The sequence below is a fragment of the Ovis aries genome, chromosome 25 (genome assembly GCF_016772045.2).
Source record: "Ovis aries strain OAR_USU_Benz2616 breed Rambouillet chromosome 25, ARS-UI_Ramb_v3.0, whole genome shotgun sequence".
NCBI lineage: Eukaryota > Metazoa > Chordata > Mammalia > Artiodactyla > Bovidae > Ovis > Ovis aries.
This window is the reverse complement of record NC_056078.1, coordinates 13,068,177-13,086,831: the sequence shown is the minus strand read 5'-3', so window position 1 is coordinate 13,086,831 and position 18,655 is coordinate 13,068,177. Positions and strand designations below refer to the sequence as shown.

At 43.7% G+C, this 18,655-nt stretch overlaps 1 protein-coding gene across 4 annotated transcripts in view; it reads left to right on the top strand.

Moving 5' to 3' along the window:
* The window catches only part of RASGEF1A (RasGEF domain family member 1A), a 176,690-nt gene that overhangs the window by 11,321 nt on the left and 146,714 nt on the right, over positions 1 to 18,655 (top strand). For 2 of the 4 annotated variants that reach the window (XM_060406417.1, XM_060406416.1), the window contains 2 exons: positions 13,827 to 14,124; positions 16,873 to 17,045. The gene's annotated coding sequence lies outside the window, so the exon portion shown is untranslated. The remainder of the gene's footprint in view (positions 1 to 13,826; positions 14,125 to 16,872; positions 17,046 to 18,655) is intronic. The other 2 variants (XM_060406415.1, XM_060406418.1) reach the window with 1 other exon arrangement.

Sequence of the window (18,655 nt, the reverse complement as noted above, 5' to 3'; positions counted from 1 at the left end):
CTTGCCTGGAGAATCCCATGGACGGAGGGGTCTGGGGGGCTACAGTCCACGGGGTCGCAAAGAGTCAGACACAACTGAGCGACTTCACTTCACTTCCACTGAGCAGGAACCTGGCAGGCAGTGGGCCAGGGAGCAGATGGTGGTTATTTGGAGACTGTCTCACTTTCACAAATCTCATAACACACTTCCTTTGCTTTATACCTCGCTAATGACCTATATGCTGTAAACGTCTTGCTTGACACCTATTTTCTTGACAAGTGGTGCCAAAATGTTACAGTGCTATTTGACTATCCCAGAGGAATGTTTTGGTTAAAAAAGCAGACCATCAAGTGGTTCCCAGTGACTGGTACTGGATTGTGGCACAGAAGCCTGTTTTTTGACTGTGCCTCAAGTCTTGTGAGATCTTAATTTCCTGACCAAGGATTGGATCTGGGCCCTTGGTAGTGCAAGTACTGAGTCTTAACCACTGGACCACCAAGGAAGTCCCACGAAAGCCCTCTTGTTCATCCCCGCAAATTGGTTGGGAACACGTGGCTTGCTTCCAGGATTATTGCTGACATTGCTCAGTGCCCATTTTGGTCCATCAGTTTCTCCTCTAGGAAAAAAGATTAGATAACTTAATTCAAGTAGGGAAAAAAACTGGGCCTCAAGTTACAAACAGGAACCCCAAACACCCAAAGGGAATTCCGGATTGCTTTCTCCTTTCCTCAGTCTTCTTCATTTCATGCTTTACAACAGTCCCAGAAAACAGAGGACTCAGAGACCAGCAGGCAACTCAGGCCAAGTGCTCCAGTGCTATAGATCTCATTATAGAGGTTTCTCAATTGGGTGGGCAGGTGTGGACATAACATTTAAAGGAGTGCCCCAGATGCCTGTAATCCAGATGATATTTTAATATAGACTTTTAAAAAATAAAAATTAATGCAAAAATTTCACAGTGAATAAAAATATCAACGTTTGAAATAAAGAAAGATTAGTCCTATGCTAAGCCAAATTGGAAGCTAAATAAAAAATCAGTAATGCTGATTTTATTTAAAAGGTTGATATTTTTCTCATCATGTGGTTTTTGTTTTTGTTTTTTTTTTTGGTTTGTCATATTCACCTTACTCTAGTTCTGCATAAAATTGGACAGGGGATGGTTCAAAACAGAATGGCCTTAGCTATACCAGTGATCTTTTGAGGGGACCATGTGATGTTTGGGAGGAAAAGGCAGTACTTACATTCCTGTGCACCTGTCTGGTATCCTTAATATTAATATTACTAAAAAGATGCAGGAAAAAAAAAGAAGGCAGAGATGAAGGAGGAGGAGGATGAGAAAATTTCAGCATTGGGTGATTTTAGGCAACTTCCACTTTTTTCTACTCCTTAACTTTTTCATTTCTACTGATTTTCTACAATCAATAGTATTACATAATAGAGATTTAAAAAGGAAAATAGAAACAAAAATGGTCAAGGGCAGATAATTCACAGAACCAGAAATGTACTTTTAGCCTTCAAGGTCAACTTCTTGAGTTATTAAGTGAAAACCAAAATTCTGTTACTCTCTTTCAGTTCTCATAGAAACAGATTAAAAACTCTAGGATACAAAAGAGAGAGGTACTTCCAGGGTAGTCCAGTGGCTAAGACTCTGCTTTCCCAATGCAGGGGGCCCGGGTTTGATCCTTGGTCAGGGAACTAGATCCCACATGCTGCAACCAACACCCGGTGCAGCCAAATAAGTAAGTATTAAAAAAAGAGAGAGAGAGAGAGTGAGAGAGGGAGATAGCTGATAGACAGATAGAAATGAGAGAAAAGAATAAAGAGAGAGATTGGAACGTCCCTGGTGGTCCAGTGGTTAAGACTCCACATTCCCATCACAGTGAATGTTGGGTTGATCCCTTGTTGAGGAATGAAGAACCTGCATGCTTCGAGGTGCAGACAAAAAGAAAATAAAAAGAGAGGTAATAACAGTGACATAATTCATAGGCAATGTGGCCATCTATTAAGAATACCCACCAAGTCAAACAACTATTTCTGTGTTTTGTCCCAAGCATCATGAGGCTCCTCTTTAATCTGGGTGTCTTCTCCCTGTGGACATGACTTTAGGGAAGGAGGCAGAAAATGCCAGGCAATGGTAGTTCCCACAGTAGGAGTGCCAGTTTCTGCCTCTGGCATCCTAGGGGTAGCATGAGAGGAGAAAAGACTTGGGATTTATGCTAGCTCCAAAGGTAAATTTTACCATGTTTAATACTCTTTCTGGGCTTCCTAGGTGGTGCTAGTGGTAAAGAATCCACTTGCCAGTGCAGTAGACTTAAGAGATCCCTGGGTCGGGAAGACCCCCTGGAGGAGGGCATGGCAACCCACTCCAGTATTCTTCCCTGCAGAATTCCATGGAGAGAGGAACCTGTAGGTCACAGTCCATAGGGTCGCAGAGTCAGACATGACTGAAGTGACTTAGTACACAAGCAATACCCTTTCTACCAGTTCAAAAATATTATATGTGCTCACTCTCTCTCTCCATACACACATACATCCCACCTTGACCAAAATAATGTAAACTGGAATTAGAAAAGTATTTACTAAGTGGCATTTCATGTTGTGGGCCATTAACTGTCTCTTAGGTTATCAGAAAGAAAGGTAGGACCTCCCTGGTGATCCAGTGGTTAAGAATCCACCTTCCAGTGTGGGTGACATGGGTTCAATCCCTGGCCCAGGAAGGTTCCATATGCCGCTGAGCAACATGTACCACAGCTACTGAACCCATGTTCCGCAACAAGAGAAGCATCCGCAGCAAGAGAGAAGCCTCCGCAACGAGAAACTCATGCATGGCAATGAACAGTAGCACTGGCTCGCCACAACCAAGACCCAGCACGGCCAAAAATGAATGAATAGAGAAATAAAATTAATTTAAAAAGTAGAATATATATATATATATGAAGCAAAGATAGGTAATTGTATAGTTGAGTGTCCATCCCAGAGAAGAAAAAATCAAGTGTATATATGGTTGACCCTCCATATCCTTGGGTCCTGAATTAGTAGATTCAGCCAATTGTAATCAATTGGGTGAATCCTCAGAGGCCAGAGCTCTCAGATATAACTGGCTGGCTTACTGCACCATTTTATAAAAGGAACTTGAGCCACCACCACACGTTTTATTTGTGGGGTCTTGGGATCGATCCATCGAGGATATCAGGAGACTACTGTTTTTCATAAGAAACGGATCCAAAAGCCAACAACAGTCAAAGGAAACTCCAATTTACCTCCTCTGGAGTCACTTTCAGGATATGTTTTGTTGTAACTGGAAATTCAAAGATCCTGGTGATTGTTTCCAGGAACTGAGCCCAGAGAAAGCGAAGGCATTGATACTTAAAGAAATGTTTACATCTTTAGGAATGTATTTCCTTTGATAGCCTCTTCTTGCCTTTCTAGGAGGAATTAGAGATAAACTGATGGGACATCAAAAGTTAAGCACATAGTCCTATGCTTGACACAGGCTGAGATTTCATTTCTCACAAACTCAGACAGTACAAGCAGCCACGGGTTCACAGGACCAGCCTCTCCGGTATACAAGAATGGGAAACCAAGATGGTGCCAGGTGGCCACTGGGCTTTAATATTTCATTTCAGAGGCTTTCTTGGTGGTTCAGTGGTAAAGAATTGGCCTGCCAATGCAGGAGACACGGGTTCAATCCCTGATCCAGGAAGATCCCACATGTCTCAGAGCAACTTAAGCCCATGTGCCACAACTACTGAAGCCCCCGTGTGCCCTAGAGCCTGGATTCTGCAACAAGAGAAGCTCATGGACCACAGGAGAGTAGCCCCAGATCGCCACAACTAGGAAAAAAGGCCCACGCAGCAGCAAAGATCCAGCACAGCCAAAAATAAATAAATAAAATTTAAAAAAACCTTCATTCCATCCTCTGGGTAAGCAAGCCAACATGTGGAAGACTCCCCTGTTGCCAGGAAACGAATGTAACAAAGAAGCCAAGTCATTAACAAGCTAATTTATAATGGAAGCCTAATCATTTGAGTAAATAAAATTGAATGTTTATCTCTCAGGCCAAATACAAATTAAGAAGCGCGATTGTTGAAGAATTATTAAATAAGAGACAAGTTTCATATAAAAGGAAAAAAGAAATTTGGGAATGTCCTAACAGATTAGTTCTTGTAAAAGATTGGTTCTCAAGTAAAAAAATTATAGGAAGAATAAGACTTTGGTAGAAAGTATTTTCTGTGTCAAATCTATTGACGTGACTTTCTACTTAAATCACCTGGAGGGATTTTTTTTCCCATCACTTTATTATTATTATTTGGCCACACAGTTTGTGGGATTTTAGTTCCCCAATCAGGGATTGAACCCATGCCCTCAGCAGAGAAAGCACAGAGTCGTAACCACTAGACTGACAAGGAATCTCACCTGAAGAGATTTTTAAACATACAGATACTCAGGGTCTCATCTGGAAATACCTAGTGTAAGGGACCTAGGACTGGTCTGAGAAACTGGTGCTTTTAAGAGTCTTGGAGGGACTTCTCTGGTGGTGCAGTGGTTAAGAATCCGCCTGCCAATGCAGGGGACACAGGTTGGATCCCTGGTCTGGGAAGATTCCACATGCCACAGCTACTGAAACCTGTGGCTGCGTAACAAGAGAAGCCACCGTGATAAGAAGCCTGTGCACTGCGATGAAGAGTAGCCCTCACTCACTGCAACTAGAGAAAGCCCACGCACAGCAACAAAGACACAGCATAGTCAAAAAAAGCGAAAAACCAAAAAACAGTGTCTTGGAGTCTTTCCATTTAATAATAGTGACTCTAAGTTGGCATTTCCTTTTCTTTCCAAAACCAGATAACAAATATGGTCTTCAACTTAACTAGGGAGAACTGAAGTGCTGAACAAATCAAGTAGGAGAGGAGCCATCCACAGGGCTAGGAGAGGGAGGGTGCAGAATGGGCTGCAGAAAGAGTGGACGTCCTGCAGTACAAAATGCAGACACCTGTCTTGTGAGATCAGGAATGTAATGCAGCCACCTTCTCTGCAGGGAAAAAAAATGAGTGGGTACGAATAAGGAACCACATGCTCGAGTCACATAGAAGATGGTTTGGTGGAGAAAAGGAGTGTGGAGAGTTTCCCCCATGTCTCCCACTGTCCACTCACTGTTGGTGACAATGACAAAAATATGAAAGATGGAAGGACATAGTACAGCGAGCCATCTCTGAGTGTCGGAGCATTGTCAGTACAGTCACTTTGGAAACCGGTGTGCAGAGTGGGGCAGACTTGGGGCCTGTCCCAAGTCCCAGCAGTTCCTCTCCAAGAAGCATAGCCCTGTGGGACTCTTGGGAAGGAGTCCCAGGGACCAGATGATTTTGTCCTAGGCAGTCTAGATGGATAACATTGCAGAGCCTGGGACAACACAAAGGTCCTTCAACAGAGGAATGGAGAAACCAGTTGTGTACAGTCAGTAGAGTGGAATGCCATTCTGAAGGGAGTGTGACAAGTGTCACTACCACCTCCAACGTGGAGCCATCTCTCAAGTATGATGTTGACTAAGAAAAGCATATCCATGGTGGTCCAATGGTTAAGATTCTGCCCTTCAGGGGGCATGGGTTCTATCTCTTCCAATGGTTAGAAGGCATCATTCAGAAAAAGACACATCATTCAAAAAAAAAAAAAGCAAATCACACAAGATGATATAAAGCATAAAACTGTGTCTTTGAAAGTCCAAGTATATATGATACTATTTAATATAATGTGTAGACATAAAACAGGACACTGAAAATCTATGAGGAATAACAGGGATTAGTAAGCACACATTTAGGGTTATGTTGCTTTAGGGTGGGCACCCTGCAAGGGCCCCAAAGATGGAGATAGCACCTGATTTTGTTACCTGAGCTCCAGATCCACTGACCTTTGTTCTGTTTTCTTTCTTTAATCTTACATATACATTTTATATTTCATATATTCTCTCAACATAATTTTTCAAAATGCAAAAGAAATAACTACACATTAAAGCCTTGACTAGCCCTGGGCCCTCCTCCACGTGAACCTTCTGCAAAGTGCTGGTTCAGAAAACACCTGAAGGGAGATGAGTTATCAAAAAGGAACCAGAAAAAGATCTATACAAAGATATTACAAGGGAAAGGGAAGGAAGAGGAAAAAAAAGGTTGACCAAGAACTCGCAGAAAAACACTGCTACAAGACCAACAGAAAGGAAGCCCAGCACTTCCCATGAACATTTACTGAGGGGTGTGTGTGTGTATGTGTGTGTGAAAGTTGCTTGATTGGGTCCAACTCTTTGCAACCCCACAACTATAGCTCCCCAGGTTCCTCTGTCCATGGAATTCTCCAGGCAAGAAAATTAGAATGGGTAGCCATTCCCATCCCCAGGGGATCGTCCCTATCCAGGGATCGAACTGGAGTCTCCCACGTTGCAGGAAGATTCTTTACAATCTGAGCCACCAGGGAAGTCCTTATTGAAGTGATCACCTCTAAAAATTAGACAGATTCTTATAGAAATGCAAGAGTTCAAGACTAGATGGCAGTCTATTTCAAATAACTCAGCAAAACTGAGCATGGAACTGCAACCTGGCCCTGCCCTCTGCCTGCGTGTCAGGGAGAATGAGTATGTTTCCAGGTACTAAAACTGCCTTGGGGAACTTCCCTGGTGCTTTAGTGGTTAAGAATCCGCCTTGCAATGCGAGGGACTCGGGTTCGATCCCTGGTCAGGGAACTAAGATCCCACATGCCATGAAGCTACTGAATCCCTCTGGCTCTGGAGCTCTGGCCCCACGAGAGACTCCCTGCACCACAATGAAGGATCCTGCAATGACACAATGAAGATCCCACGTGCTGTGACTAAGCTGACGCTGCCAAATAAATATGAAAAATATAAAATAAAACTGACTTGGGAGAGTTTCTTAAGGATCTCTCCAGTCTCCCATATATCCTAACTGAACCACTTAAGCCATTTCGAATGGTGTCTATTTCATTTTTAATCCCTGTCATTCAAACAGTCCTGCATGTCAGGTGCTGTGCTAGGCGAGTTGTGTTCTAGAGCCCTGGGTGCCTGGAAGTGGAGATGGCAATTAGATGGTGCCACAGGAGAGGGTATCTAGGGCCCCTCTATGCAGAAGCATCTAACTGGTCTAGGGGTCTGGGAAATTTGCCAGAGGAGACAGCATACCAGATGGGGCCTGAAGGAGGAGTAAGGGTCAGCAAGGGAAGATAAAGGATGGCGGGTGGGAAGAATGTTCCAGATAGGGAAATAAAATATGCAAAGGCCTAAAGAAGGCAGAGGGCGTGCAATTCTAAAGGAGAGGCTTGAGTGGGACGCCAGGCCCAAATAGGGATGCCTTGTAGGCCAAGTTAAGGAATGTATTTGCTGTCTTATAGGAATTGGAAAACACCATTTTAAGCAAGGGAGTTATATATCAGATTGATATTTTAGATCCCACATGTGACACGGGGCAGCCAAAAAAAGAAGGATTATCTTACGGTTATAGAGGTCAGAAGCCCACCATGGATTCACTGGTTGTATTTGCTGAGACGCAAGTCTCCTGTGGCTCCTGCATTGCAGGAGGATTCTTTACCAGCTGAGCCCTCCGGGAAGTTCATCTCAAACTTAATACATCCCAGATAGAACATCTGATTTCACCACAACCTGTTATCCCAGCTTCTCTATTCCAAGAAATGCACTCTCTCCACTCATTTGCTCAAGACAAAGACCTGTGAGTCTTTGCCCAACCCCACCGCCGGTGCTGTGGAATTTACCCTACAGGTGCATCCACATCCACGTCATAAAATTATTGTCATAGCAGTGCTGTCCAACAGAACTGTCTGAGATGATGGGAATACTCTGTCTCCGCATCGTCTAATTTGGTGGCTGCTAGCCTCATGTGGCTGTCAAGCATTTGCAATGTGGCTAGTGTCCCCAAGGAGTGAATTTTTAAGTTAATTAGCCACATGTGGCTAGTGCTACCATATTGGAAAGCACAGGGCTTCTGTGACTCATTTCATATCCTTTTCTGTTCTCAACCTACTCTACTTATCTTTTCTCCCCACTTCTCTACCAGGATTTCTTTTCTCAAGGGTGCCAGTGGTTATGCATTGTCAAGTCTGGTGATCATTGTTCTGTCCTTTTTTATCTTCCTTCTCAATTGTTATTGGCCCAGTTGACCAGACCTTCTTTTTTATTATTTGGCTGTGCTGCATGTGGGATTTAGTTCCCTGACCAGTACTTGAACCCGTGTCCCTGCACTGGGAGCACGGAGTCTTAATCACTGAATGGCCAGGGAAGTCCTGACCGGACCTTCATTTTGACGTGTTCTCTGCCGGGGTTCCATGATTCTTCTGCCTTCACCCGTCTGTACCATTGTCCTACACCATCCCTGTGGCTGGCCTCTTCCTCTGCTTCAACTGGAAGTGTCTGAATGCCCCAGATATCTATCCTGTACCCTTCGCCATCTGTCCACCTCTTTGCAGGTGCTCTCACTCAGTTAGCATTAGATACAGTCTCTGTACTGATCAGAACCAACTCTGTGTCTCCAACCCGAATTCTCCACTGAGCTCTGAACATTCATATCCAATTGCCTACTTCACATATCCACGGAGATTTTTGATAAGCATCTCAAACTTGAGCTGCCATCTTTGCCCCTGAATTATGGCAAAAACCTCACCATTGTTTCCTCTGTTGCCACCCTCCCCACACCACCACTGCATACAATGTCTGCACAGCAGCCAGAAGGAACTTTCAAAATTGCAAACACTTTAGAAAATGTTTTGAAAATCCTCCAGTAGCTTTCTCTTGCACCTTAAAATATGGGATTAGTGCGTCTCTCTGTCAACCCACTTGGGAATTTCCCCACCTCTGAGTTTCATATAACATGAGGTCCTGCACTATTCTTATTGTTTAAACCTTTCACTTGGATTTACTGTTACTTGAAACCAAACACATCCTAACTGATTCGGTGCTCAGTGGATCTTCTCTGAGCGTGTGTGCTCAGTCGCTTCAGTCGTGTCCAGCTCTTTGTGACCCTCTGGACTGTAGCCTACCAGGCTCCTCTGTCCATGGGGTTCTCCAGGCAAGAATACTGGAGTGGGTTGTCATGCCCTCTTGAGGGGGATCTTCCTGAGCTGGGGATCTTCCCGACCCAGGCATCGTACCTCTGTCACCTGCATTCCAGGTGGATTCTTTACCCGCTGAGCCACCTGGGAAACACAGAGAACTGCATGCTAGTAAATAAAAGTCCTCTAAGATGGCAGGCTAGGGTCCTAGGGAACCGTCTTGCTGGGGTCTGGATGGAGGGGCAGGTGAGGAAGCAAAGTAAGAAGACCAGTAAAAGTTGTTGCAAAGATGTCTCAATTTTGGCCTGAGTGGGGAGGAGGTGTGTTAATTTCTTCTTTCCTGCAGCCGTTCACAGGTGGGCTAGATCAGGATGTTTCTTTTGAGCTGAACAAAGGTATTTTAGTTTAACCTTCAGGCATGGGGGGCTTCTCAGAGATGGGCTATCATGTAAATTTTATTTTATTTTTTTTTAGTTTTTTATTTTTTTAATTTTAAAATCTTTAATTCTTACATGCGTTCCCAAACATGAACCCCCCTCCCACCTCCCTCCCCATAACATCTCTGTGGGTCATCCCCATGCACCAGCCCCAAGCATGCTGTATCCTGCGTCAGACATAGACTGGCGATTCAATTCTTACATGATAGTATACATGTTAGAATGCCATTCTCCCAAATCATCCCACCCTCTCCCTCTGAGTCCAAAAGTCCGTTATATACATCTGTGTCTTTTTTCCTGTCTTGCATACAGGGTCGTCATTGCCATCTTTCTAAATTCCATATATATGTGTTAGTATACTGTATTGGTGTTTTTCTTTCTGGCTTACTTCACTCTGTATAATTGGCTCCAGTTTCATCCATCTCATCAGAACTGATTCAAATGAATTCTTTTAACGGCTGAGTAATACTCCATGTAAATTTTAAAATAGACAACATCCCTTTAGTGATTAACGTGTAGCAAAAGCAATAGAAAACAAAGATTAAAGTAAAAGAAACAGATCTAATATGGAGTCAGATTTGTTATTCCCTATCCTTATCCCAACCTAATTCAATTAATGAATTTTTAATTAGGTGAAGGTAAACCTGCGGGCCTGGATCTGAATGACAATCAGTTCAGAATCATGTCAGAAAGTGAGTGAATTACCAAAATATCTTGGAGCTTTTCTTGCTGTATCAGAGCAGCTAAAGGAAGGCAGTTCTTTTTTAAAAAAATCACTATTTATTTATTTTTGGCGCTTTGGGTCTTAGTTGTGACTCCAGAGTGCATGGGCTCCGTTGCTATATGGCATGTGGGATCATCCCTGACCAGGGATTTAACCTGTGTCCCCTGCATTGGAAAATGGACTCCCAACCACTGGCCCACCAGGGAAGTCCCAGAATGGCAGTTCTGATCAGGCCAAAAATAAAACTGGAAAAGTCATTATCCTATAGAAAATGACTACAGGGTAACCATAGATGAAGTTGTTTTAAATGAAGAACAGCGAGCTGGTAAAGCCTTCTGGTAGAGAGGAGTGTTGTAATCAATGAAGGTAAATTCTAGCTCCTAGGAAGGAAGCTTCTGTCCAGAGTCCCTCAAAACAGTCTCTGCAGAACTTGAACCAAAATGATTTTCAGAAGTCCCCAGATCAAGTATTTGTACTCTGTTTTTGTCAATTCATGCTTCTATTCAACTAACATTTCTGAAGCCCTACTATGTGTCAGTTACCATTCTAAGCACTGTGCATGTAGCATTGAAAAAAGTCCCTGTTTTCGTTCCTTCTAATAGAGGGAGACAGACATCAAAAACTAATTTAGGACTTCCTTCATGGTCCAGTGGGTAAGAGTCTGCTTGCCAGTGCAGGGGACGTGGGTTCAGTCCTTGATCCGGGAAGATCCAGCATGCTGCGGAGCGACTGAAGCCCATGTATGGCAACTACTGAAGCCATGGTCCTCAGCAAGAAAAGCCGCTGCAATGGGAAGCCAGTGGAAGGGTAGCCCCGGCTCGCTGCCACTACAGAAGACCCACGCAGAGCAACAGAGACCCAGCGCAGCCAAAAATAAAGTAAAGTAAAAATAATTTGCCAGTGGGCAGGAAGACGGAGAGCAGGTGTGATAAGGGTGGGACTCATGAAGGAATGGTTGACTCTGGAGCTCAGATCTGCAAGGGAAGGGAGGGGCGAGGAGATATGAGGAAAGATGACTCTAGACACAGGAAAGAGCAAGTGTGAGTCTCCAAGGAGGGGCTGCCTGATCTGTTTGAGAAACTCAAGGAGGTCAGGGTGGCCAGAGCCTGAGGAGCAAGGGGGAGGTTAGGAGGTGGCAAGAAGGAGCCACATTGCTGAGGGCCTCGGGCTGTTTTAAGAACTAGACTTGGACTGTGGGTGAGACCAGGTGCCATACCCGTGAAGACTTTGAGATGTGTCAGAATCTGACTTGTACTTGAAAATTCTTAGCCTGGCTGCTGTCTTGATGGTAGGCATCAGAGTTCAGGGTGAAAAAAGGGGGCTGGTTAGAGGTTCCCCTTGGATGCAGGTGAGGGGCCCTAGGGGCTTTGACCAGAGTGGTGGTGGGGGATGGGATGAGGAGAGCTCAGATTCTGAGGACACAGAGCAGAGGGGAGTCACTGACAGGCTGCAGGTGGAGGGGGAAGCATGAGGAGGATTAACAGTGACCCCAAGGCTGTTGTCTTGGGAACTGGAAGAATGAGGTTCCCATTTTCTGAAATAGGAAGACCCCAGTTCAGGTTTTCTCTTTTCATCTGTAGTTCTCTCTCTCTTTCTTTCTTTTATTTATTCATTTGACTGTGTTGGGTCTTGGTTGGATCATGTGGGATCCTTCATTGTGGCACAGGAACTCTCTAGTTCCTGTGGGTGGGTTCAGTGGTTGCAGTGTGCAGGCTTAGTTACTCCATGCCATGTGGACCTTATTTCCCTGACCAGGGATTGAACCTGAATCCCCTGCATTGCAAGGGGAATTCTTAACCACCGGACTGCCAGAGAAGTCCCTGTCAGTCTCTTTCTGCCTCTCTTCCCTTGTAACATATTGCTTACCTGTTGGAAAACTAGGTTATAGGATGTATATGGTTTTCTGCAGCACGGATATTGTTGTTTCCCTTTGGTTCATTTCGACGTGTTCCCCTTCCCCCTGTATTTTCTAGCAGTTGGCAGGTAGGGCTATTCATTCCTCTGTGCTCAGTTGCATCTGATTCTTTGTGACCCCTCGGACTCTAGCCCTCCAGTCTCCTCTGTCCACGAGATTATCCCAGGATTTGTACATGAGCTGGTTGCCATTTCCTCCTCCAGAGGATCTTCCCGATTCAGGGCTTGAACCCTTGTTTCTTGCATCTTGTGCACTGGCCGGCGGGTACTTTACCTGTCCTTTAGGTAGGGCTATAAGCTCGGTGAAATCCACGTCTGATTTGTGTCTGCACTGCTTCATTGTGGTGTGGGTACCAGCTTTCCTGTCCCAAACCCAAGAGACACACCTCTTCTCGTTTCACCTGTGGCTGTGGTTAGCAGACGTGAGCAATCCTCCTTGTGCAGGTGCATGCTCAGTCACTTCAGTTGCTTCCGATTCTTTGCGACCCTGTGGACTGTAGCCTGCCAGGCTTCTCTGTCCATGGAATTTTCCAGGCAAGAATACTGACATGTGTTGCTGTCCCCTCCTCCAGGGGATTCTCCCCACCCAGGGATCGAACCTGCGTCTCTTGCATTGGCAGGCGGATTCTTTACTGCTGAGTCACCAGGGAAGCCCAATTCTCCTTAAATTCTACTATTTACAAGTTACAAAATGATAACACTCTAACTTATCATTTAACCTTTATTTATAAGCTGAAATGTTTTTATAAAGGGAGTATCCAGTTATACTAAATATTTAGTTATACTACACTTCGTGTAGGTAACTTGGACTTAATGCTGTATTTTTTTGCCTTCATATACTATATTCATATATTAGAAATAATGTGTTAGTTGCCTAGCATCTTTCAAAAATTTTTTTTCAGTGAACTCGTAGAATTAAATATCCTTGATGTATTTTAATTCATTGCAGGAAATTCTGATTCATGTTAATTAAAATCTTTCTTCTTTGACCCTGGGGATTTTTGAATGGTCGTCTGTCTCCAGTAATTTATTTGTTTCTAATATGACAATATGTTCCAGACACCTTTTACCATTTCCAGCCCTGGAATCAGCCATTTCTCCAGGAGCTTAGTTTTCTCTTAATAGAAAATGATATTGAGTGGTGATAAGCTGGGGCCAGAGGTTGGTCCTTGTTTGGCGACTTTGTCAGTGGGCAGAGTTAGAACATATATCTACATTTAAAAAAAAAGATAACATCATCATGGGTTTATAATAACACTTAAAAAGCTTTTCAAAGTAATTTTATTTGTTTATTTACTGGCTGCCCTGGGTCTCTGTTGCTGGTTGGGCTTTTCCCTAGTTCCAGTGAGCAGGGGCTGCTTCCTTTGCAGCGGCCTTTCCCGCTGTGGAGCACAGGTTCTAGGGCGCTCAGGCTTCAACAACCTCGGCACGTGGGCTCAGTAGTTGCGATTCCTGGGCTCTCGAGCACAGGCTCAATAGTTCTGGTGCATGGGCTTAGCTGCTCTGTGGCATGTGGAGTCTTCCTGGTCGGGGATTCTTTACCATCTCAGCCACCAGGGAAGCCCATGAGAAGAGAGTAGGGGTACTTTAAGGCTTACTGTCCTCGACTGTTCTATAGCAGCTCAGGGAAAACACTGTAAAAGTGAGAGTGTAGCTCACTTATTTTCTGACATTTGAAGATGCCTTTGCATACTAAAAACCCATCCTTGTGGCAGTTTTCTCCCCACAGAGCACCAAGTATGGACCAGTGTCTCACTATGTGCAGATGTAGAGAACCCTGGTGGGTTACAACTCAGTGACCAGCGCATTTACAATGCCGCCGCCACGTGAGCAGCATGTCATTATTCCCGCAAGCTGTCGACGTTGTTGAACACCTCAGGCAGGCTGATCATTACTGTATTAGCTGGTGATTGGAACAACCGAAACAATCCAACACGTGTGGTTTATTCTCTGAAGTCTTCAAAGTTCTGGCAGCTGTGAAACTGAAATAGAGTCTCTTGGTCTGTTTTCTGGGTAAGGAAGCTAAGAACATATGAAAAAAATTTCATTGTCTTTATAGATTTTTTTCAATTTTTTATGCATATATGTGTATGTGAACGCTTCCGGCATTTAATGGTCAGTAATTGCTTGGGCAAAAGCTTATCAGAGCTCCTTGTGAACTTTCAAGTCGTTGCCTTTGAGTTTTTCAGTTGTCTTTAGGCTGTCTGCAGGTAAATAGCATAGAGAATAGTGATAGAGTTTAGAGCTTTTTGCTGTCTGTAGTCATTGAACAGTATCTGTTGGTCTCAAAAAATCTTTTCTTTTTTCACAGTGGCTTACTTTTAGGATGTATACTGTGTATACATTAGGAGTGTAGAAAATAGAGAGTTACAAACAGTATACTGGAAGTATCTTTATTGCAAGACCCAGACATTCTCGGGTTCTTGGCCGTAAGTTCGACATGATGAGAGAACACCAAATCTCTCTGTCTCTAGTATAACGTAGTGGAGATAACGCGCATGCTTTGAGTCAGAGAAACATAGGTTCGCTCTTTTCAGCCTTGCTGCTCCTCGGGTATGTGGCTTTGGGATAGTTCCTTTGAATTCCTCTGCCTCAGTTTCCAATGTCTTTCTTCAGTCAAATGGAGATCATAATGCCCATTTCAAAATGGTTGTGAGAATTTAATGTGGTAACGTGCTTAGTGCTTATTCTAGGACTTGACACACTTAAGGAGTTAATAAATAGCAAATGATATATCGATTATTTTTTTGTAATATTAAGCAACTTTAAGTAGCATTCTGTTAGAGACCAGTGGGCTGTTTGGAGTCAGTGTTGTACTGAAGTCAGTGTTGTAGGGATTTACCTACAGAGAAGAGTTATAAGCAAGACAATTAATATTTTGAAGATTTAAGTACTTTTTCTGTGCAAGTTCAGTTCAGTTCAGTTTAGTCACTCAGTCGTGTCTGACACTTTGAGACCCCAATGGACTGCAGCATGCCAGGCCTCCCTGTCCATCACCAACTCCCGGAATTTACTCAGACTCATGTCCATTGAGTTGGTGATGCCATCCAACCATCTCATCCTCTGTCATCCCCTTCTCCTCCCACCTTCAATCTCTCCCAGCATCGGGTCTTTACCAATGAGTCAGTGCTTTGCATCAGGTGGCCAAAATATTGTAGTTTCAGCTTTAGCACCAGTCCTTCCAAAGAATATTCAGGATTTATTTCCTTTAGGATGGACTGGTTGGATCTCCTTGCTGTCCAAGGGACTCTCAAAAGTCTTCTCCAACACCACAGTTCAAAAGCATTAATTCTTTGGCACTCAGCTTTCTTTTTAGTCCAACTCTCACATCCATACATGACTACTGGAAAAACCATAGCTTTGACTAGATGGACCTTTGTTGGCAAAGTAATGTCTCTGCTTTTTAATATGCTATCTAAATTGGTCATAACTATTCTTCCAAGGAAAAGTGTCTTTTAATTTCATGGCTGCAGTCACCATCTGTAGTGATTTTGGAGCCCCCAAAATTAAAGTCTGTCACTGTTTCCACTGTTTTCCCATCTATTTGCCATGAAGTGATGGGACCAGATGCCATGATCTTAGTTTTCTGAATGCTGAGTTTTAAGCCAGCTTTTTCACTCTCCTCTTTCACCTTCATCAAGAGGCTCTTTAGTTCTTCTTCACTTTCTGCCATAAGGGTGTCATCTGCATATCCAAGGTTATCGATATTTCTCTTGGCAATCTTCATTCCACCTTGTGCTTCATCCAGCCCAGTGTTTCTCATGATGTCTCTGCATATAAGTTAAATAAGCAGGGTGACAATATACAGCCTTGACATACTTCTTTCCCAATTTGGAACCAGTCTGTTGTTCCATGTCCAGTTCTAATTGTTGCTTCCTGACCTGCATACACACTTCTCAAGAGGCAGGTCAGGTGGTCTGTATTCCCATCTCTTTCAGAATTTTCCACAATTTGTTGTGATCCACACAGTCAAAGGCTTTGGCATAGTCAATAAAGCAGAAATACATGTTTTTCTGGAACTCTCTGGCTTTTTCAATGATCCAACGGATGTTGGCAATTTGATCTCTGCTTCCTCTGCCTTTTCTAAATCCAGCTTGAATATCTGGAAGCTCATGGTTCATGTACTGTTGAAGCCTGGCTTGGAGAATTTTGAGCATTATTTTACCAGCATGTGAGATGAATGCAATTGCACAGTAGTTTGAGCATTTTTTTGGTGTTGCCTTTCTTTGGGATTAGAATGAAAACTGACCTTTTCCAGTCCTGTGGCCACTGGTGAGTTTTCCCAATTTGCAGGCATATCGAGTGCAGCATCTTTACAGCATCATCTTTTAGGATTTGAAATAGCTCAGCTGGAATTCCATCACCTCCACTAGCTTTGTTTATAGTGATGCTTCCGAAGGCCTACTTGCCTTTGCACTCCAGGATGTCTGGCTCTAGGTGAGTGATCACACCATCATGATTATCTGGGTCATGAAGATCTTTTTTGTATAGTTCTTCTGTGTGTTCTTGCCACCTCTTCTTAATATCTTCTGCTTCTGTTAGGTCCATACCATTTCTGTCCTTTATTGAGCCCATCTTTGCATGAAATGTTCCCTTGGTATCTCTAATTTTTCTGGAAGAGATCTCTAGTCTTTCCTGTTCTATTGTTTTCCTTTATTTCTTTGCACTGACCACTGAGGAAGGCTTTCTTAGCTCTCCTTTCTATTTGGAACTCTGCATTTAAATGGGTATATCTTTCCTTTTCTTCTTTGCCTTTCGCAGGAGACCTGGGTTCGATCCTTAGGTCGGGAAGATCCCCTGGAGAAGAAAATGGCAACCCACTCCAGTATTCTTGCCTGGAGAATCCCAGGGACAGAGGAGCCTGGTGGACTGCCATCTATGGAGTTGCATAGAATCGGACACGACTGAAGCGACTTAGCAGCAGCAGCAGCCAGGTATTTCTTGACTTCCTACTTTTACATTCCAGTCCCCTATAATGAAAAAGACATCTTTTTTGGGTGTTAGTTCTAGAAGGTCTTGTAGTTCTTCACAGAACCATTCAACTTCAGCTTCTTCAGCATTACTAGTTGGGGCATAGACTTGGATTACTGTGATATTGAATGGTTTGCCTTGGAAATGAACAGAGATCATTCTGTTGTTTTTCCAATTGCATCCAAGTACTGCATGTCAACTACAACTCTTTTGTTGACTATGAGGGCTACTCCATTTCTTCTAAGGGATTCCTGCCCACAGTAGTAGATATAATGGTCATCTGAGTTAAATTCACCCATTCCAGTCCATTTTAGTTTGCTAGTTCCTAACATGTTGACGTTCACTCTTGCCATCTCCCATTTGACCACTTCCAATTTACCTTGATTCATGGACCTAACATTCCAGGTTCCTATGCAGTGTTGCTCTTTACAGCATCGGACTTTACTTCCATAACCAGTCACATCCACAGCTGGGTGTTGTTTTCGCTTTGGCTCAGTCTCTTCAGCCTTTCTGGAGTTATTTCTCCACTGATCTCCAGTAGCATGTTGGGCACCTACCGACCTGGGGGGTTCATCTTTCAGTGTTTGCTTTTCTGTGCAAAGCCTTGTGCTAAAGTTACAGACAAGTGTAACCTATGAACTCTAAGAAAGTAAATCTGTAAAATAGGAAATTGATTGGTTCAGACAATTAGTGCTTCTGCTATTTGGAGAAAGAAGACAAGACCATGGCTGGGATGTTAAAGTGATGCTTTGTTAAAGAGGTCAAAAGGCAGTTTGAGTTTGTCAAAAGAGACTAAATAAGAGTCTGAAAGACAGAAGATGAACGATCCTTTGGGCCGTGGTGAAAAGTGGTTTAGCAGGAACCATGCTGTGCTCAGTTTGTGTGCTCAGTGTGTGACTCTCTGTGACCTCATGGACTGTAGCCCACCAGGCTCTTCTGTCCATGGGATTCTCCAGGCAAGAATACTGGAGTGAGTGGGTTGCCATTTTTTACTCCAGGAGATCTTCACCACTCAGGGATTGAACCCATGTCTCTTGCATAGCCTGCGTTGGCAGGCAGATTCTTTACCGCTGGTGCCACCTGGGAAGTCCTGAGAACCGTGGCTGGGGGCAATAAATCCTCAAGGTCCCTAGAGCTGTTTTTCTGTCCACCTTTACTCATCATGACTTAGCTACTGAGCATGCACACGTCTCACCTTCTGAGATGGTTCATACTCTGTGAAGTGTGTTTCTCTCTAAATAAATATACTTCTTACGAAAAAGAAACTGCCTGAAGGTTGGATGAGGTAATATTTATACTCTTTGCAACCCCATGGACTGTAACCCTCCAGGCTCCTCTGTCCATGGAATTTTCCAGCCTAGAATACTGGAGTGGGTTGCCGTTTTCTCCAGGGCATCTTCCCGACCCAGGAATCAAGCCTGCATCTACTGTGTCTCCTGCATTGGCAGGCAGTTTCTTTAATGCTAAGCCACCTGGGGGGCTCTTAAATAAATGTGTATGTCAGAATTTTCAGGCTGCTTGTCAAAATGCTGATTCTCATGATTCTGTCTCGGTAGAAGTTGGTTGAGGCACA